This window comes from Sturnira hondurensis, unplaced genomic scaffold, assembly GCF_014824575.4.
Source record: "Sturnira hondurensis isolate 20B ecotype Veracruz unplaced genomic scaffold, ASM1482457v3 Scaffold0008380, whole genome shotgun sequence".
NCBI classification, from domain to species: domain Eukaryota; kingdom Metazoa; phylum Chordata; class Mammalia; order Chiroptera; family Phyllostomidae; genus Sturnira; species Sturnira hondurensis.
The window spans coordinates 1,699,553-1,721,934 of NW_028081011.1; the positions used below are offsets into that span (position 1 = coordinate 1,699,553).

General features: G+C 47.7%; 1 protein-coding gene and 1 non-coding gene across 5 annotated transcripts in view; both read right to left on the reverse strand.

Annotated features, from left to right (window-relative positions):
- HIP1 (huntingtin interacting protein 1) overlaps nt 1-22,382 on the reverse strand; it is a 138,914-nt gene that overhangs the window by 114,144 nt on the left and 2,388 nt on the right. The gene's annotated exons all lie outside the window — the stretch shown is intronic.
- On the reverse strand, nt 16,229-16,433 carry LOC118992894 (small nucleolar RNA SNORA73 family). The gene has a single exon (XR_005067730.1). It is a non-coding gene; the product is annotated as a small nucleolar RNA SNORA73 family (small nucleolar RNA).

The window sequence follows — 22,382 nt, forward strand, 5'->3', positions numbered from 1 at the left end:
GTACGTTCTGCTACTTTGTGAGACATTCTGTTGACTTTATCTTTTATGACTTTATTTTCTAATGAAATTTTTAGTTCACTGCCCTCTTGAACTCTACAAGAATACCACTTGGAAGTTTCCAGAGTTTTCTTCTGAACTTGCGTTGTCTTTGTTTCTTACAGATTGCTTTTTCCTGATGGTTTATTTGAGTTCTGTTCATGCAGAGGCTTGCCTTTCCTTATAGGTCAGCTGATCCTTGGTTAGCTGTTTATGTTAATAACAAAGTTCAGAAATGTTAATTGGAGTTTCTATGTGGAAGTTCCGGTGGTGGCACCCATCAACCAGCAAATTTTGTTTTAGGGAGGGGGTGCTCCCTCTTCCTGGGCCTCCCAGTCAGGCCGTGGAGGGCTCTGCTCTGAGCCCTCGGGTTTCTCCAGAGAAGCATCTTCTGCCAGCCCACCTGGGCGGTCCATGCACTGGACTCATTTGGATGCAGTGGAAGTTGCAGACTAGTGCCTTGTCTGTAGTACTACGGGACCCCACCCTCTGCCACACAGAATTTCTGCATTACGAAGCTAATCCAGGAAACTAGGAAACCAGGACAGAGTTTTTGTGAACACGTAAGTCAACGTTTATCTCACTGTGATATTTTTGACTCTTTTAGAACTCAGAGGTTCTCTCCTACCCCAAAATGCTCTCTTCTACCTTCTTCAAGTTTTTTTAAAAATAGCTTAATTCTCTCTCCCCCAAATTTAACTTTATAATTGTTCTGGAATTTATGTAGGCAGGCACCCTGAGGTGAGAATCTAAAACACTCTCTTCTCACAAACAGCTACAACCAAATGACTGACCATCGATGAATTTCTCAAATGGTTTTTCCAGCCTTATTGACGTGTGAGGTCACCTCCATCGTATAATTAATTTATATGTGCATAAAGGTACATTTCTGAGTTATTTACTGATCTGTTTGTTCTTAAGCCAATAATTAAGTCACAGTTTTAATCATTAAACTGTGTTTTTATATTTAGTAGGGCATTCTCCTCTCTGCAATCTTTTTCAAAGTTTTAAAGTTGTTTTCACTCACTTATTATTCCAGGTAAATTTTAGAAAAACTTAAGTTCCTGAGTAAATCCTATTGCAGTTTTGGTTACAAATGGTAAAAACATAAAGTACAGTAGGAAGAGCTGACGACCTCTGCAAACTCCACAGTTTTCACTGCCAACGAAGTACATCTCCTCATTCATTCATCTGCTTTATCTCTCAGGAGAGTTTCAGAATTTCCCTTAGGACCCCTCAGTCTAAAATAACTCCTTACCCTTCCCCCTACTTTGCATTTGTAATACTCATCATTTTAATAAGAACAAAGAAAGCAGCTCATAGGTAGGGGCTCACTGGGTGCCGGGCACTGATGTTGACCCTTTATAGGTGTCATCTCACTAAATTCCTGTGACCCTTTATTTCCACATACACATGAAAAAACCGGGGCACAAAGAAATCAGTTCAAAGTCACAGCAGAAGAATCAGGTTCCCATCCAGGCGATTTTATCGGGAGCCCATGGTTTCCTCGACAACGACAACGGTGTTTTTACCATTCAGCTGTAAAAGGAATGCGGAAGCCTTTTTATGCTAATATTTTTAAGTTGCCAAGATATTGGTGAAATGAAAAAGCAAGATTCTGCACCATCATTTGTATAAAATAAAAAGTGGGGAAGAGGGCACTATCCCAATATATTCCTATCTTTTTTGCGTAGAAACACAACATTTGGAGGGCACAACAATTAGTAAATGAATGGTGTTCTCTTGTGCAGTAGAAGTCAGGCAGGAGGGGGAAGGGGTGGAAGGGGGCCTGTTCACACTTTTTTTAAACCAAGTAACTTTATTATCTATTCAAAAAGTAAGCAATTTTTAAATTTCTTAATTAAAAATAGGACACACAGCAGACACTCAGTAAATATGTTTTGAGTGAATGACTAGAGATTTCATAGATTCTTATAGAGGTAAATTATGGTCTTGCTGATTTTGGTGAATAGGATCTGCTTTTTTTAAAAATTTAATTTATTTATTTTTAGAGAGGGGGGAGGGAAGGAGAAAGAGGGAGAGAAACATCGACAGGGTGCCTCCTCTCGCACACACCCCCAACTGGGGAGCTGGGCCACAACCCAGGCATGTGCCCTGACAGGGAATTGAACTGGCGGCCTTCCAGACCTTTCAGTTTGCAGGACGGCACTCAATCCACTAAGCCACACCAGCCAGGGCTGTTTTTAATTAGACTCTCAAGCTGGTTGCTGATATATAGGAAAATACACTATTAATTTTCATATATGTTGCTCCCAGCACTTTTATTCCTTATAATGAACTCACTTCTGAATTCCAGACCCTTTTTCATGGATTCTTCTGGGTTTCCAGTGGACACAGCAGGGGTATAAGCTGGGTCCATAAAAGCGTTTAGACAGGTCGGTAATGAAAATGGTGAAATGTGAGGACTGTTGTGAAGGAAAGCATGCACTCTCCACATAAAGACATTAAGTTCCATTTTATTTTTTTTAAAAAACAAACACCACCATGTGAGCCAAACAAAACAAGCCCATAAAAGAGTCCATTCCTCCGCTTGCAGGGTTACCTATTCACTCCCACTTTCTCCCTTTTCCCTCAGCTACACCCCCGGTCCTCCAAGGCCTGCCTGCCCTGAGCTTCTCTTCCCCACCGCTGTCAGGTTTAGAATCACTGTGGTCCACAGTGTGGCCCCAAGTCCTGCCTTCCTGGGTTCTCCCCACTGTCCTGGCATCCTGTTTCCACAGTTCGTGGGCTGCAGCTCAGCCCACCCACTCTTCCTTGGGTTCTAAGAGCAACCTGAACTCAACAAGTAAGTCTGATTTATCCCTTACTCCTGGGGCCTGGCTCTGGGAAACCTGATCTGCTGAAGAATGAGTGCTCTCCGAGGAGGTCTCCTCTTTGGTGGGCGATCCAACTAAGTCACTTCCCCAAAACCCCGACAGAGTTCTGGAGAGCAAGCCAAGGAGGACAACAGGATACCCGTCCTCCAGGACCAGGCAGACCCTCCACGAGGGCAGAAACTAGTTGTTAAGCTATCACTTAGAGCAAGCCCTCAACCATATTTGTTGGTGGACCAATGTGGAGCTTACCATCCATCCAGCCACAAAAAAACAGAGCCACAGCAAAGAAAAAGACAACATCTGAGGAAAACCAACCAGAAGGAAGCCGGGTCTGGAGTGAGCAAGGCCTCCTAGGGCTTCCCGATCCAGGTAGGGAGCGGCCTGGCTGTCCCCTCCCTGGGAGGTGAGTTCGCTTATTCCTGAATGAGAATAATCGTTGCCGACTCTTCAAGGCTATGAGAACATTCACGTTTCATTCCAGCAAGAACTCTATCACTTACAGTTGTCCTCATTTCAGAAATGAGAAAATGGAGACTGGGAGAAGGTAATTAACTTGCCCGAGATCATACAGGCGACGTGCCTTTCAGCCTGAGCTGGGACAAGGGTCTTGGACTCCATCTCCGGTGTTCTTTCCTGCAGCTGGGGTTTGAAGGCCCTCCCCTACGGAGGAGAAGCCTGGCACCAACTGCTGCCCCACTGCACTGTGGCGGGAGCTGCAGATGCAACAGGAAGTAGCACAGATTCTTCCCGAGCTCCTGGAGTCCCCACTGGTATTGGGAAGGAGAGAGATGATGAAACTGGAAAACAAATAAACAAGATGATCCTGCCCATGATAAGTATTATGAAGGAAATATGATGAGCTGATGAGATGGAGCGTGTGGGGTTTTTCGGGGGAGGGGTGGCCAGAAGAAACCCCTTTTAGGAGGCAGGAGCATAGTGAGCAAGATGAGGCAGGTGAGGGCACCAGGGGCAGTTTACAGGGGGTCTTAATAAAGGTGGTTTTATTCTAGGCAATTAGGAAGCCACCGGAAGGTTTTAAGCAGAGCAATGACATAATCTGATTTGTTGTTTGTTTGTTTAAAGCTCTCTGGCTGCTGTACAGATGAATGCTAGGGGGCTAAGGCCCTGGTAAAAAAGGCAGACTAAGTTGTCCTACTACGTTAAGACCTCTCCCACACAGTATGTAGACATGCCAGAAAAAATTTCAATATAATCAACATATAGATGAACTTGAAAGTATCTCCAGGTACCTGAAAGCTACTGCAGCAAGTGAGATTGAAAGACACATTCTATAGGATACATAAACCATGCATGTGCGTGCTATGAGGGACCGAATTTGAGGACACTGACTGTGTGGGCATCAGCGTCTGGAACTGAACTTCCGGCCAAAGCCGCAGCCCGGGGCCCTTGGTGAGGAGAAAAGAGAGAAGCCTGAGTCTCTGCCCCGGGCTGTGTGGGTGTGGCCAAGGTTCCCCACTATTCATGCAACGTGAACCCTCGTCCTGGAAAACCAGGTCGGACTTGGCCCACAACCAAATCTTGAGCCCTGGCGGGTCTGGCAAAGACAAACATGCTGAGATATCCCCAGGGGCGTCTTCACAGTTCAGGCGCACACAGAACTCCCTAGAATATAACCTGCATCAAAGCGGGTCTCACAGACAATAGTGACAAGTTACCGGGAAAATCAAGTGCTACACAAACAGGACATTCAACCAAGACAATGAATACTCCAGAAACTCTAAATAATAGTCCCCTGAAAGGGACTTCAAAACAAGAAGGTTTAAAATAGTCAATGAGATGAAGTAAGAAACAGAAACCACATAGCAAAAATAATATATACTAGAAAAAGAGCAAGTGAATTTTTCAGAAGTTGAAATTCTAAAAATCAAAAGTAGTTTTAGCCCTGGCTGGTGTAGCTCAGTGGATTGTGCGCAGGCCTGCGAACCAAAGGATCTCGGTTCAATTCCCAGTCAGGGCACATGCCTGGGTTGCAGGCCAGTTCCCAGCAGGGGTTGCATGAGAGGCAACCACACATTGATGTTTCTCTCCCTCTCTCCTTCCCTTCCCCTCTAAAAAAGATAAATAAATAAAAATCTTTTTAAAAAGTAGATTTAGATCCAACAAAAGAGAATTAGTGAAGAGGAAAATAAATCAGAGGAAATCACCTAAAATGAAAACAAAGGGAAAAAGTAGACAGGAAATATGAAAGAGAAAGTGAATTAAATGCAGAGTAAAATGAGAAATTCCATCATATATTGTATAGGATTTGCAAAAGGGAGAATAGGGAAAAATCAGAGTCAATAATCAAAGAAATAATGGCTGAGAATTTTCCAAAATTACAGGGTAAATGAAACCAAGTCCCAAGAACAATAAACTAAAACACCTGGTCCACACGAGGTACCACATTAAGAGAAAAGAATATTGAAAGCTATTAAAGAGAAACTTCCCCACAAGGGACTGATGAGTAGGCCAGTGATGGCCCGAAGACAGCAGAGTAACAGTGGCACACTGCTGGGGAAAAAGAACTGTGTGGCAGGAAGGCTGCGGGACCCTGCTCCTGTTCTCTCTGCTTAATTCCCCCTCCACCTTGTGTCGCAGCAGCTCTGGCAGCAGGAGGGGGAGTGTCCAGGTTGCCTGCTCTGGGAAGGTTCTCACCAGGGTACCCACAGGCCTGCCCCTGACCCCCTGTGTCCACAGACACTGCTCGCACCCAAGATGAGGATAAGGAAAGTCAATTCTGCTGAGTGGATGGGCTCTAAGGAAAACCCCCAAAGGATTAGCAGTCATTTAACCTGGCCTTGGAGAAAATGGAATCTAAGGCCAAAAAGACAACAGGGAAGGATAAATCTTCAGGCCTCAAAATTCTCAAGAAAAAGGGAAAGGAAGCAAAAGAAAATGGGCAGAGGAAGATCATCAAGCAGAGACTAAAGACGAATTAACAACAGAGCTGGAATCTAAAAATCGGGACATTTCAGGCCCCACGGCAGAGGGTAACGAACCAATCCCAGACCAGTCTGAGCGATGGTTCTGGCACACCTTTCCCCCACAATTCTTCAAAGCAGCTTCCTCAACTATTTTAAGAATGCAAATTTCCTGTAGTCCCAGAAACATACTGTAAGAAGCATGGAATCCACCTTCTCCCATGCTTTAATGCACATTTAAATAAATGCAAATGCCCTTTTAGGAGCTAAAATCATGTGCTGATTAATTTCAGTAAAAACAGGAATTAGTGAAATGTTTAATTATGGGATGTTTTGATTGCTGTAAACTTAACATTCCATAGACTGTGAGGGGCGTAATAAAAAATCCTCTAAAACACGCACAGCCCAAATGACAGTCATTTAAAAACGGTCCATCCTTCACATTTGCGTTTGCCGCCACTATTTGTCATTATCTCTGTGTCTTCTACATGGTCTTTGCCTCCTTATCAGAATCACACGCTACCTGTGGCAACATCCTGAAAGGGAAGGTCCAGAATTTCCCCAAACCTGCCCATGTGCCACAGATGTGATATGGAAGATACCTGTGTTATCAGGACATTCCCCACATAAGACTTGAAAGTTAGCAATATTTGAAAATCCTGAGCTCTGGTGTCCTCTGCTTGTAGATAAATTGTCTCCAAATAGTGTGCTGGAATAGCTGTAACTCTCTAGCAAAATATTACAGCCACATTGTATAGGATTTTTAATACTAGCATTAACTCATCATGTTTGTGTGCTGAGGACCAAACAAGTACAAGTACCAATAAAATCTTGGTTATAACAGAAAAAAAAAGAGGGTGAAATGCAGACAGCTTTAGGCATATTTAGACTAAGAGAATTCACTACACAGAGCTTCTTGCAGAAAGAGCTACTACTAAGTTCCTCTCCCAAACAGATGTCAGTTCAGCTGCAAAGAAAGTTCAGAACTCCTAAGAGTCCTGCTTATATTCTAGAAGGAACGTTTGAGAAACAAAAATATCATCTCCAAAGTTTTATACCCTCTTGACATTATCTTGACCTCCCAATGGGCCCAAAGTGGGGGAGCCAGAGGAGAGAGTAGGTGGGAAGCCATGGCCTCCCCCATGAAAGCCCCCCCACCCACTCCATGCCATTGTGACCAGCATGAGTGGAACTTTGGGCTAGACCTCTCTCTGGGGCAGACTGTTTCCTGGCCACTGCACCCAACATCACATTACACTGGTGAAAATGCGGGGGGGCCCATCCTGCTCCTGTCCACCTGTGTCGCCGGCTGCCTGCCAACCAGTACTCGGGAGAAAACGGAGTGCGTGGGCTCCTCCACACAGCCACTGATGCTCTGGGGCTGGGGGAGGGTGGGGGAAGGGTGGGGGAGGGGGAGCAGCGCTTGCTAGCATGTTCCTGAGCACAGCGCTTCTAGCCTTCTCAGGGAGAGCATGCTCATCCGAGGTCACTCTCCAGGGCGGGAGGCATTTTTTAATAGAGACAGGAAAAGAAGTATCAAGAAATGACTCCCTGGCAAAAGAAACTTAAACCCAAGCCCGGAGCCGTGATGATTCCGTCATGAAGACACTGACACCACGGCTCTGCTCCCTGCGAGCCCACAGAAAACCCAGTGAAACTTTACTTTTCTTTCCAGAAAAAAAAGTATTTTCTTTCTCTTCTTCTCTGCTCAGACACGACATCACCAACACGGCTCTTTAAATATCTCTGCCGGGAGGCTATATTTAGTGACTATTTGGCCCTTAAAATGAGCCTGATTTCCTGCGGCAAAAACGTTCTCAGCAACCAGGAGAGAGGCCCAGAGAACTCTGAAGCACTGACAAACAACAGGAAAGCTTGTGATGTTCACACACTGTAAGAAAAGGAGTTAACTGCTGTTTCTGGGTAGGTGACTAACGCCCTAGACTGGGGGGCGGGGGGCGGGGAATCATAATAAATAAGTAATGTCTGGTCTGAGCACTTTCAACGTCATCCTGGAGAACAGACTGACGGGGGCAACTATTTGAGCCAATAATCATATGTGGTACGTAGCCCTCCTTCAGAGAGGCATGGTTCACTCATTCATTCATTCATTCATTTACTCCTCATTCATTCACTCACCCACTCACTCTACACCCTAATCACTCATTCATTCCTTCACTCAGCCACTCACTCACGACATTTGCACATTTCCCTACAGGCAAAGCCCTGTGGTCTTTAGCAGCTCTAGGTCACTGACAAACAAGAAACACAAACCGTGGGACCGGGAGGTGTTCCCTAGAAAGGGCCCCTGGAGGGACACAGAGTGAGTGCTGTAGGGGAAACCTGGAAGGTAGAGGATGCTTCCACTGGGGCCATTCAGGAAGGCTTGGGGTGGGGGGGCAGGGGCCGCGACAGTCAGCCCTGGCTACTGCTCTGGACCCTCTCATTCAACCCACTTATTGAGCCCAGACGCCAGTACATTATCCCACAGTACAGATGAGTGACTTTCCCAAGGTCCACACAAGATAACAAACACAAGTGCAGTAGGAGCTCCAACCGCCTGGCTGCAAAGTGCTGAACTCGGAGCCCCTGCAACAGGCGGAGGCTGCCAGAGTGTGTCTGCTGGGCTGCGCTGCTTCTGCCTCCAAGACCTGGCCACACGGAGCAGCTGCTCTGTGGACCGTGCGCCAGGCTCTCCCCGCCCTGGTGCAGCCTGAGCTGGTCACGCTCCCTCTCAGAGCTGCTGTCCTACCCCTCTGTGTGTGTGGGTCTCCAGTGACCCCAGGATGACCCAAGGGAGCAAGGGAATGCACATGTTCTTGGCCCTGACTAAGGTTTGCCAAGCCACATGCCATTCTTTTTTCTCAGCATTCTAGTCTGAGATAATTTTAGCCTTTCAGAAGAATTTCAAAAATAGTACAGAGTTCCCGTACATCTCTGCCCAGCTTCCATTTATATTAACTAACATTTTACACAACCATAGGGAAGTCATCAAAACTAAGAACCTAACCTTGTACAATACTATTAACTATACCACAGAATCAATCGGGATTTCTCCAGTTTTTCCACTGTTACTCTCTTTCCATTCCAGCATCCAGTCCAGGTCCCCACCGTGTGCTGGTTGTCACATCTCCTCATCCCCACCCCACCCCCGTCTGTGACAGCTCCTTGCCTTTCCTGGTCTTTCACGGCCTTGACATTTTTGAAGAGCACTGGTCAATTATTTTGTTGACCATCCCTCAATCTGGGTTTGTGTGTTTTGTTGTCATTAAATTGAAGGCATGCAATTTGGGCAAGAGAACCACAGAGGTAACGTGCCCGGCTTATTGTATCACAGCCCGAGCTAATCGTTTTCATACATGGCCTTCTTGAGTTTCTCTGGGTCCTCAAGGCAACCCCAGGAGGCAGGTTGAGGTTGTTACCCCCCATTACACAGATGGGAAAACCAAGGCAAAGAAGTCGAGGCTTTTGCCCAAGGTCACAGAAGTGGTAAGTAGCAGAGATAGGATTTGAACTCTTACACCTTTGGCTCTCTCTATTCCACACCAAACTGTCACTTCAATTCTTTCTAGTTTAAAATACTTCATATGACTTTAACTAAACATAGGAAGTTGGACTTGTATAATTAACCTAACTATTCCTAGTCCTACAAGCATGATTCTAAAATCAATGAATGAACAATAAGGATAACAGTTAATATTTATTGAGCACCTACTATTTGCCTGGCAGAGTGCTGCATCTTGTATACATAAGGTACCTCATTCAAATCCTTCCAAAAACACAATCAAGTAGATTCCGCAGGGATGCAACCCCTTACTCTAAACTCCTGGAGCCAGTGTATTTGGGATTTAGAAGTGTGGGGTCTGGGCAACACCTTCTAATCAAACAGAGTAATAGCTTTGCACCATGTTATATGACCAGCCACTCCAAGATGGACGTAGAACAAAGACTACAATAGACCCAGGCAAGCGAACGTAGGGCACAAATCTGAAAAGAACTTTAGGTTTCCAGAGCTCTGGGATTTCAGGATAGCAGATTAGGGATTGTAGGCCTGTACTATTAGGTAAAATAATTTGCAAATGAGCAAACCGAGGCTTAGAGGATCTCACAGCTGGCCATGACCCAGGCCTGCCCCTCATTCTGAGGCCTAAGGCAGTAAGTACCATGGCTGGGACTCAACACCACACATTTAAGGCTCTCTCCCATTCACTGGTTTTTATTTCCCATTTCCCGTGACAAAACATGTTGTAAACATATTTAACTGCCACTCAAAATAAATGAAAATAAATAAATATGCAAAACTCCAGGGCTCTGAGCCGTCCCCGGAGCAAGGTAGGAAGATGACCGCACCATCGCCAGCATCAGTACGACAGTTACGTACTGCCTTTCTAGGCACCAGAGGAAGGGTTTCCTCTTTCCGTGAGATATCGTTAATGCTGTCAGATCAACCCAGTCCAGTGAGCCCTAGCCCTGCCTCTAACAAGGCCCACACAGGGGTCTGTGAGAGGTCCAGGTCAGGCTCTGTGACAGAAGGACGCCCTTAATTGTTTGGAATTTCCTTCACAATGTGCTGGAGCTGAATCTTGTAACTCCCGTGGCCCTATCAGCATGTTTGGCCTATTCCGCGCTCAGGCTGGATGCACCTTACTCCCCACCGGGCACAGGGGAGCCCCCTTTCACCTGCCCGATACCGGTCATTACCCTCCAGTTTGGAGGTTTGGGAAGAAAGCTCCAGACAGCGACCGCCACCACCACCAGTCTATGTCATCTTCCCGGTTCCTGTCGTGTCACACAGCCCCTGCCCCTGGGCTTTCTCACGTGACCCCAAGGTGATGAAATTAGCGGACGCCTGTGTTCTGCGGTGAATTTCACACTGTGGGGAGAGTTGTGGGTAAATATTAAGGACACAGAAACCAAGCAAACAAAAACAATGAATTACTCCAGCACTAGTGAAAATGTATGCAGGGAAGGAGAAGATAGCAAAGCACAGCGAGGGGCTCAGCGGCCCCTCATATTTCCAGGGTCATGATCAGGTTGACTCTGAATACAGAGGGAAAGTCCTGGGGACAGGAGAGGAAACGTGCCTACCATGGGGTGAGAGGGACACACGTGTGAAGAAAACCTAGATCTTTATCTTCCGTAACTGGCAGGTTCCTAGTAAGGACCATAAGGAAAGCAGTTTAAAGAAATGAGACGGATGTTTCTGGGAAGCAGGAAATGGTGGGGAAAGGGGAAACTGCTGGGCCAGGAGACTGGCTGGATTCGGTGACAAGCCTGTGTAATTAATCTGACCCCTGTAACTAGGTACAGGTAAACCTTTAGTGAAAATAAAATCATACAACTAGTCATGGGCGGAGCCACAGCCCCAACCCCAGAATTCTGACGTGGGGCAGGCGTCCCTCCCTCCCACCTGCACCCTTGCTTCAGCTGCTGTCTTTCCAGACTGGACAAGTCTCTCTGCATGCCCTCGTCATCTCTGCTGCCATCCCCGAACCAGCCTTGGTGCCATAGAACCAGACATCAAGATTTCTCTGGGCCTGCAGGGTAGCCTTGGCGCTGTGCAAAGGCAGGCCAGTGTGTCCGGGTCTTGGTCCAGGAAAACACATCTTGAGATCTCCCGGTAATTCCTCCTGAGGTTCTGCACACCACCCTCAGCAACAGTGCACCTGAAAACCCAGTGCATGTCCTCAACTAGACAACCCTAAACACAGGCCTCATCAGGAGCAGATAAACCAGGAGACCTAATTTGTACCATAACATATAGCACCACTTGCCCCTAAACTTTGATGTTACTAAGAACTAGTGAGATAATAACAGTGATATTTCTGAGGACTTACTACACAGAAGGCAATGTATTGGGTGTTTTTCACATATTATGTCACTGAATCCTTTTATCAACCCTGTGAGCTAAGTGTGTTTGTTTGTTTGTTTACTACAGATGCTCTTTTAACAGCTCTCTACTTCATTGATTCAGAGTAATAGATGGTCGCCAGCATCTCTGGCAAGCAGTCAGCCTGGGACCCACTGCAGGTAAATTGTCCGGCTCCACAGCCCATGCTCGTCACCTCTACAGTCTGGAAGCACAACCTGGGCCCAGACAGAAGCCTGGCTCAGCCTCAGATCTAGGCGATGACGTGCAGTGTGGGCCCTGGGCAAGTTATTCTTCTTTTCTAATCCTCCCTTTCCTCTGGGAAAGTGGACTGAATCAGAGACCACACCTCAGATAATGCCAGGAACCAGGGAGCTAAGGGCAAGGCATGAAGCGGGCTGGTGGCAGAAGCCTGCAGGGAGCCATTCCAGGAGAATGTGCAAAACCCGTGTTCTCTAAGTCAAACAGATTTAGTAGGTTGGACCTCAGGTTTGCTGCAACGGCATCATTTTAGACATTCTACATGCCTTCTGATTCAGCATCAAAGAATTTTTCTGAAAATTGTATTTTTTACATGCTACAACTGAGGCCTAACTGGCTAACTCTGGGAGGCTAACACAGGATAAGAAGACTGTCACAAAGGTGCTCAGTGTGCAGCCTGTCCTGAGCACTGCACAGTCCTGAGCAGAAGGCAGCAGCCGGTGCCTGGGCAGAGGTGACCAACTGCACTGTGAGTTTTCTGAGCAAGTGACTTTGAGAGGCCAGTTCTTTAAAGGGACACAGGTCCATCTGTGTCCACCAACACAGAAGTCCCCCATAACAACTAACTGTGGCCAGAAGGAAAGGTCTCTTTGGGGTGAGAAAGCCGGGAATCGGGACAGCAGAGCTGAAACAAGGGCCAGGTGTTGTCAAGAGGCACCCAGCCCCAACAGAGCTGCTACCCCAGTGACTGCACTGATCCGGAACCACCAATCCTCCAGGCCTTTGGGGCAGCCTCGCCTGACCCCTCACTTCACAGATGCCGACTAAAGACCTACAGTGGGTACAGGCCATGGCAGAAGAAAATAACCACTGTCAGAAACAAGGCTTCTGATTCTTAACCCAGTGCTCCAGGAGCTCCTGGCAGAGGACCACGGGGACATCCCAGACCTCCAGGACCTTGGTAAGCGTAGGGACACGGCAGGCCCATGGGGGAAAGCCCATCATGTGTTGTCTCCTCTGCTTCCTGACATGGAGTTGGCTCTGTCTCTGGCAGAGACCATCCTGATCCTATAGGAACACGGGGATTCCCCACCCGCCATTTTGAGTAGCACAGGACTCCACCACAAAAAAATTTTTAAGGTTAAGTGATTATATCTGTGATCCTTACACTTGGAACTACACAAAAGAACTCCACAGCCCGGCAGGAAAGAATGTTTTGAATAGGCTGCTGAATTATTTTTCCAGGATAAAACTTCTATGAAAAAGTGCCAAGTGTGGAAATGCAACGTTTTGTCCATGACCACAATGAGCACAGATGAAGTAGCGAGTGTCCCTCTGGGTGAGGGAGGGTGGCCCATCTGTGTGGCAAGGCAGGGCTCTGCTAGGCCACTTGCCCCAGGGCGTAAGTTACCTGCTATCATCCCAGAGTAGGTGTAACTGCTGCTGTAACAAATTACCACAAATTTAACACCTTGAAACAACGCCCACGTATCATCTAACAGTTTGGTACGTCAGAAGGGCAACTCCATCTCGCTGGCTGAAATCAAGGTGTCAGCAGGGCTGCATTCCCTGCCGGAAGTGTGGGGGAAATTCCCTTCCGGGGTCATTCCACTTGTTGGTATAATCTAATTCCTTGTGGCCAGGAACCTGAGGTCCTGCACCCTTTGCTGGCTGTCTGCCAGGGGCCACCCGTGAGCTCCTAGTGGTCTACCTCTAGTCCTTGCACACGGGGCCCTGCACCTCGGAGCCAGCAAAGGCACGTTGACTCCTCCTCACACCTGCATTCTCTCTGCCACATCTCTCTTCTGCCTGCAGCCAGAGCAGGGATCTCTGCTTTAAAGGGCTGGTGTGGCTCAGCTGCTTGGGCATCATCCCGAAAAGTAAAAGGTCGCCGGTTTGATTCCCCGTCAGGGCACATGCTAGAGTCGCAGGGCGGTCCCCGGTTGGGGTGCGTGTGGGAGGCAGCTGATCAATGTTTCTCTCGCTCTCTTTCTCCCTCCCTTCCTCTCTCTCTAGAAATAAAATAAAATCTAAAATGATAATAATAATAATAATAATAATGATAATAATAATAATAAACAACAAAGAAGAGTTTGGCAGGTGAATAAAGTGGAAGAGGCATTCCAGGCAGAAAAGAATGGTGCTGCCTGGAAAAACACAAAGGAGTGCAACGGGCCTGTGTTGGGAGAATGCCAAGGGCCCGGTGAGGCTGGGCTGCAGAGGAGGAGAGCAGCAGGACGTTAAAGCTGGCTCTGTGTCATGCCAACAGGCTTGCGTTTCAGCTCGGAGTAATGCATAACAAATAGAGGTTTTTAAAACATGAAATCATACAAGCAGTTATGCCTTTTAAAACAGAATTCAGATGGCCAAGGAGAGGGTAGATTGCAAGAGGGTAGAGACTGGAGGGAAGGAAGGCCAGCTGGGCTGTCTAATAAATAGTTCAGGCTAGAGACGGAGGGCTGAAAGAAGGCACAGGCCGTGGTGGGTGAAGTGGGAGTGAGACGCAGAGCAATCAGGGAGATATCAACACCAGGAATCTGTGACGAGCTGCAGGGGTGCAGACTAGATAGGTATCAAGGATGACTGAGAGAATTTAAGCTGGAATGGCTAGGAATGGTTTATAAAGTGAAATTCTCAAAAACTGAGAACAAAGGAGAATAATCAAGTTTGTGGCAAGAGACGGAGTTCAGGTTTAAGTATGTTGGGTTTTTCCTATCAGCAAGAATGGGCCTAGACTGTATAGGGAGGAGTCCCAGCTTACTTTACGGGTCTCAAAGGAAACAGAAGATTTCAAGTCACTTCTCAGCATGAGTCAGGGAGTTGACATTCAAGAGGAAGTCCGCAGAGAACCACCCACGTTACATCAGAGAACTGGTCTCTTTAGCATTCCTCTTGGTGGCTCCCAAGGTGCCCGTGAAAACCCAAATTCACAGTCAGGTCATCAGGGTCCACGGTTCCCAGCTGGGACCAAAATTGGGTGATGCTCATTCAGTTCTTAATTCAAAATACTTTATCCTTCATTCCCCATACCCTTAACAGGAGTCGCTCAAGGGTAGACACTGTGCCAGGAACCCAAGGTTAGAGGATAAGGCACTCGACACAGATTTCGTGAATGCCTACCAAGTGCCAAGCCCAGAGACGTGAGGCCCTGGGCTGAGCCCTGTTACTCTAGGGCAAGTTACCCTGGATGTTGCTCAGAGAAGAAACCACACAGATCGTACCTGTGCTTTCTGAAGTATTATGGAAAATGGAAGGGAAGAATATGGCATCAGTCAAGATACACCCAAGGAAGACCAAACAAAGAAGGCAACTGCTTCCAGCCGAAATGGGAGAGGGAGTATAAGGCAGAGGAGTAAGACACAACACAGAGCAACCACACTGTGGGCTGGCTCCCTACACCACACAGCCAAAGACATCGAAGAACCATCGTTAGAAGGTTGATGTTTTTGCCACGTTCCCTGGTGACATTCCCCAAGCTCCCAGACGCTCATAGCGGCTCATCATAGCTTCCTTATGCATGACTTGATCTAAATCTTTGCAACATGAACTAAACTTCAGGTTGTGTTCCAAAAGTCCACCATCAGGTCTTTAGTTTTATTCAAATGCATTTCTTTTGAGCCTGGAGACACACAGACTCAAAAATGAGCCTTCTCCCATTTTCCCCTCTGAGAACTTTTTACCACCTAATCCATTTGGTATTTCATAGACACTCTGAGCCTTAGCTAATGTAAAGCCCTCTGCTAGATGCGGGGGAAGCTGGCTAAAAGCTGAGTGAGGAACTTAGAGCCCATCTGCCGCTAAGGCAGGAACAAATGAATGGAAGTGAGGGCAGCACGGTAAGTGTGGGTTAATGACAGGTCTCCACTCCCCGGCTGCATGTTACAGCAGTGCTCGGAAGTTGCTTGTGTATGCACGATTCATAAATCAGAGGCTTTCCAGTTCTAGGCCAACATCGGAAATGCTTTTACAGGGAAGGCTGCATTCGAAAGAGACCTCAAATGTATACGCGGCAGGTCCTTAGCCTCCTCAAGACACTGTCTTCCATTCACTAGGAAGAGGTGGTTGTTGTTGTTTAACCTTTCATACTGTGAAATACCTACACGAAACAAAAATGTACAGAAAATTTATTGATAAATTTTCATAGCTGCCCGGGGCCAATAACAGGCTGGTGGCACCTCCAAGCTCCCTCTGCGCATGCTCCCAGTCACTAGCCTCCCCGCGCCCAGAGTCAGCCTGCACCTGGAGTTGCATGGTGGTCATTCCCTCTATTCTTTACGGTTTTCCCATCTAAGTAGCACCCCTTAGCGCTGGTTTAGCTTTGCCTATTTTTGAAAATACTCTTAATTTTTAGGGTTTTTTTTTCTTGATGTTTCCTACATGGTTTGTCTCCTCCGTCACTGTCCACAGGACTCTGAGCAGGTGCAGGAACGTGCAGGTGGGGACGCAAGGTCCCGCTTTCTCTCCCGTGTTGTGGAAATGGGCTGTTCGTCAAGGGCCAGAGCCCTGTGCTGCCTTCTGTCACCCAGACAGAGCCAGGGGAGAGTGCCCTCCCGGGGGCATCCACAAGGGAGCTCTGCCTGTTTTTCAAACCTGATATCAATGGAAGCATACAGATGGTGTCCTTTTGGTCTGCCTTTTTTGTAAGATTCATGCATGTTGCTGAGTGTAGCTATACTTTATTCATTTTCATTTTGGTAAGTATCCTAATGAGAGATTATGTCACAATTTATCTATTCTCAATGGACTTTTAGACTGTTTCTAGTTCAGGGCTATTACAAGACATGATTATGAATATTCTTGGTGCGTATGTATGCATTTCTATTCAGTATATAGCTAGCAGTGGAATTGCTGGGTTATTGAGTGTGTATGTCTTCAACTTTAGGATAATACCGGACTGTTTCCCAAAGCAGTTTTCGGAAACAGCCTGGAAAACGGATGGCACTATACGCCGGCTGTACCAGTGTATGGCCACATCACAGTGCGTGAGTGTGTGCGCGCTTCACGTCCTGGTCAACGTTTGGCATCGTCAGGCATCGTTCACTTTTATTTCAGCCGTCTTGATCTCATAGTAATTAATTTGCATTTCCCCGATTACTCATGAAGTTGCACACCTTTTCCTATGTTTATTAGCCATTCATTAATCCTCTTTTGTGACGTTCCTCTGGCCCATTTTCTTATTAGGTGGCCCTTTTTCTTTTTCTTTTTTTTCTCTTATAGGTTTTTTACACATTCTTGATACGGGCCCTTTGATGGTTATGTATGTTGCAAAAATACCCTTCTGGGAGGAATTTCAAATGTCCCAATAGTCAACTGGGAAAGAGCTAGCGGGAAAAACAATCTCTACCTTTTCTAAGTTATTCAAATAATTGACCTTCAGCCCAAAGCCCCGGACCATGCTTCAGCTTTGAAGGGAGACACATATGGAAAGGAAAAGTGTACAGTCTGAGATCCGAGTCACCAGGTTCAAGCCTCAGCTCAGCCACTTCCTGAGTGCTGTTAAGGCAAGTCACTTCAGCTCTCTGAGCCTCAGTGTCCACACGTGAACTGACCCCAATCACCTACTGCACAGTTGTTCTGTGCCTAAAAAAAAAGGTTATGTGTTAATGTGCTTTATAACTGCAGTGTTAGTGGTTGTTAAATCAGAAGCCATCGGCCACACCAGCTTCCTGGACTATCCAGACCAGCTTTCTGAGCTGCCTCAGCACCAACAGCAGAAGCAACAGCAGCGACCTTTCAGATCCCAGTTCTCTTCCCATGTCTGAGCCAGAGGACACCTTCGTTGCCCATCCCTCTCACTGTACCGTACAGCCCACAGCTGGGAAAGGGCTCCTCCCTGCTTGCCTGGGCAGGAAAACAGGAAGCAGCTCCTACTCTGCCAAGAGGTGGGGCTGACAAGTTCCCTTTCGTAGGTGGGCATCTCTCCAGGCCATCAACCCTCTGCATGCAGGCAAAGCACTGGCCCCCAGCCCGCTGCACCAGGCTGCGCCCCACACCCCACCCAGGTCTCCTCCACAAGGTCATGGGATAAGTGTGCCAGTGGATGGGGAGCATAAATGGGCCCTCGTCAGTGCCTCACAGGCAAAGAACCCTTTCAGGGCCCAGGTGGCACTAGGGATCTGCTCTCCTGAGCCACACAGCCACTCCCTACCCTTCCTGAGGTGCAACAGCATCTTCTCCTGACCCCTCGTCACCAGTACCTGGGCCCCATTCCATTCACAGGGGCCATTCTTTTCAAGTCAGCAGAGGAAGCTCAGAAGAAATGCACATCCTTACTCTGCAGAGTGAAAGCCTGTTGACAGGAGGTTCTCAAATAAGCTAAAATATTTGAGAGCTGGAAGGACCTTCAGAAATCTTTTCCAGCCTCCTCATTTTAAAACAAGACATTCAGTAGCAGAGCCAGGTATTCTCCAGGGGAGGGCTCTCATGTTCCTCTGCACTCGTCCTAATATCCCTTACACCCTGCTGCAAACTCCAGCCCCTGCACACGGCCACTGCCATTAACCACACCCAGGTGCCCGAGACACTACACCAGTCAGTCTCCCTTCCTGGTAATATCTTCTAGCTCAGAAAGTTCCCACCTGAAGAAGAAAGAAGCCCTGGGAAGGCTAAGATCATGTTTTTGGAATGCTTATAAAGTATTCCAAACTTTACAGAAATTCAAATAATTGACCTTCAGCCCAAATTTTGTTTCTGGACTCTGCAGCTGTTCTCCTAAGTGGGTTCTCCAGCCTAGCTCTCAGGAGCTGGGCAGGGACTTCTCTGGCACCCTGGATGCACAGGCATGGCACACGGGACAGAAACTTAGTAAGAATTAACCAGTGGAGCAAGCAAAGAAGAAAGAGGGAGAATCTCCAAAACGTGCAAAGGAAAAGTACTCTGCAAGAGGGGCCTGCCTTAGTTAGTACCCAGGCTCCCTGTAGATCCTCCGACTGTTTCATGCTCACATGTTTGGCAAACAGGCCGCACTGTCTACCTTATGCAAGGCTCAGAGGCCCAGACACTGCCCCAGGAGCTTACAGTCTAGAAGGGAAGCCACGATGTGGGCTTGCTTGGGTGAATGGAGAGACGCGCAGTAGGTAGGGACCCTGCTCACTTGAATACACGATCTAGCAGAAACCAGACTTCAGGGGTGGTCTAGTGGAAGGAGGCGGTGTGAGTCAGGGCCTGGAAAGGATAGGGGCTGGGGAGCCTGCTGTGCCACATCATACAGGGTCTCTGGGGAGCCAGCAAAGATTCTTGAAAAGAGGGAGTTATGAAAGCAGTGTTGGGCATTAGAGACAAGCCATCTGGCACCAGGCTATTTGGGGGGCAGGGCGGATGGGATTACAACAACGCAGACAACGAGTACTGAAGGCAGGAACAGTGAGAAGCAAAGGAACAAGGGAAGTGTCATGGAACAGAATGGGACTGAGGGCGAGAGGAGGGAGGACTCAGAACTGATGCCAAGATGAAGGGGACCAGACACAGGCGTTCAGAGACTGAAGAGGCTGAAGAGTGGAGTTTGGACCGTGTGTGGTTTATCCAGGGGAAGATGTCCAACAGGAAGTGGTCAGTCAGTTGGGCTAGAAAGTCAGGAGGGAGATGTGGGGAATCGGCGTCATGGAGGTGAGACCAGAAACCATCGGGGCTCAGGGCAGCGGAAGTGGATAGGAGGCAAAAGAGAAGTGGGGTGAGGGCAGTGCCTTGGGGACCCCAACAGTTAGTGGGAGGAAGGAGGGAGACAGCCGGAAGGGGTCAGGCAACGACACACAGGGATGGGAATTGTGTAAGGCTGGGCTCTGGGGATGGTTTTCCTGGGTCTGAGCCTCAGTTCTGTCACTTGAAGGACCTTGAGCTCGTTATTAACCCCTCTTCAGCCTCAATTTCCTCATCTATAAAATAGGGATTATAATTAATAAATTTGTTGAAAGAATTAAAAGGAGTGGTTCATGTCAGGCAGGGCCGTCAAACCCATGTTCACGGGGAGCCACATTAGTCTCGTGGTTGCCTTCAAAGGGCTGAAATAATTTTAGGACTGTATAAATTAACTACTCCTTAACAGTTAAGGAGTTGAAATTACATTTGATCCTTGGAAGGCAACCCCGAGGCTGATGTGGCCCCCAGTGAAAATGGGTTTGACACCCCTGATGTAAGGCCTTTATCAACTGCACGTAGTAAATGGGCTAAATGTTGGCTATTATGATGAGTATGAGTGGGAGGAAACCATGGACCCAGAGAAAGTTGTTGGCATCCTTTCTACATGTTCAATACCAACTAAGGGAGCAAGGAGGAGATCGGGTAGCTTTTATGTAAGAAGCCATCCCCATACAGCAGGGCTGAGAACCACTGATCCCTCTTAGCCAACCCTTGAACCTGTCAGCTGATGAATCGAAGGCTGAGCGTCTGCTGAAGAGCGTGAATGAGGCGGCAGAAACACCCTGCCTTAACGTGGAGAAGAAGGCTTGGCTGTCCGATTTTAAAGCCCTGGCTTCTTTTTACTCACTGTGTGATCCTGGCCAAGCCACTTGTTATCTCTCAGTCCCAGCTATTAAATGGGTAAACATCACCTAACATGTTTCTAGCACCCAGCAGCCCCTTAATAAATATCTGTTTCTGTCTCTTCTTCTGTGGAACCCAAATCTCCTGGCCCTTCCAAACACGTGATTCACTGGGATTCTGTACTCTGTGCTGGGCTCCACCGGAAGAGACTGTTACTTTCTAAAGGTTCCTGTGTTTCCAGATCCCATCATTCACCTGCCACAGAGTAGAGCTGCTGCAATTTCAGTGCGCACAGGACCACTAGGGCCGGCTGAAATGCAGGCGCAGGTTCGGCAGGTCCCGCTCTGGGCAGGACTCGGGTGAGGCTGGTGCTGCAGGTCCTCTGTCCTCAACATAGACGAGACCCTCGGGGCTGATCCACACCCCACCCCCTGACTCCTGAGCTCCTCGGGGCTGGTCTCCTTTATCATACTCATCTCCATGCTCCTTCCACGGTATGCGCTCAGTAAATGAATGTTGAAAAAAACAGACAAACCATAGAGAAAACTACTTTCTGGCTAAGTAAATACAAACAGAGCATTTTGTTTGTGAGTTGCAGCCCATCTAGATCACTTCAAATCACCCTCTTGAATTGGTGATGTGAGGACAGTGTGGTGGAGGGAGCCTGAGACCTGGAACCTGGAATCATGGATCTGAATTCCAACCCTGTTATTGACCAACCACTAGCCCGAGGTAACCTACCAAGCTCTCATCCATAAAGTGAGGGAGATGTTACCTAACCACGATGTAGCCCAATGATGGCTAAAACAGGCTTTACAAAGTGCTCCGGGAAAGGGGTTACTATTACAGCAGCTATTTCGAGAGCAAGACCAACTTTTCACTTCTCTAGAGCCTGAAGGTTGCTTGTGATGGACTGGATGGAGGACACACCGGGGGTCTAGTTGGAGATGGGGCTGTGGCAGGTGGGTCTGGGGTCCCCACTCTGGCAGGAACAGCGACAGTGTGCAGTGTGAGGGTGATGCCGGGAGAACCAAGGAGGGAAGGCTTCCTGGAAGAGACTGGCAGAAGTGAGGAAACAAGGATGGTCTGAGGGCTCCACCAGGACACTGGCCTGACCAGAAGGAAGGCAGAGAAATCAGAACCCTCTGACGGTCACAGGGCAGGTTCCTGACTGAGAATGCAGGAGGCAAGGCTGAACCAGGAGGAAAACTTGGAGAGAAACACATCAAGTAGCTTCAGCTGTCCTCTGTAGTCCCCAGCTGACTAACCCACCCAGGCCAGGGCTTCTCCCCTGGAGCTTAACTGGTCATTTTCTATGCTCGACTATAACCAGCTCACCACTGACACATGACTCGGGCATCTGAGGACACAGGCGAAAACAAGACACAGTCCTGTCTCAGGAAGCTCATAGGTAACTGATGGCTCCAGAGAAAAGGTGACAGTAGGCAGCAGGTAGGAGTGGCCAACTGTGCTTCTGTCTCCACCCCTGCCAATCTGTGCCATCCACACTCACCTCCAGGTGTTTCCTGATGCCATTCCCATTCCTGGAATCCTCTCCCCTCCACCCAGCAAGTGCTAACTCATGCTGAAAGGGGTTCAGTCCTGGGTGAGGGCTGCCATCCCTCCCCAACCCCCACTCCCCACAGCCTGTACTTTATGCACACACTCTTGGTAATTACCGCACTACCTAGTAACATTTCTGTCCCTCTACTGAAGCGTTAGTCACAAACTGTGTGCTTACACTGTGCTTTCTTATGTCTTATCTCCCCAGTTAGACTGTATATAGCAATAACCACTGAAATAGTGCTCCACAGTTTACCAAATGCCTTCACACATATTCTTTAAATTAATCCCCATAAGTATTCTCTTTATTTTACAATAAAGAAACGGAGGCCTTAGAAAGGACAGACAGTCTATGGCCATACCACCCTGAACGCACCCGATCTCGTCTGATCTCGGAAGCTAAACAGGGTCGGGCCTGGTTAGTACTTGGAAGAGAGAAAGGACAGACAATTTGTCTCAAGCCACACAGCCTATCCA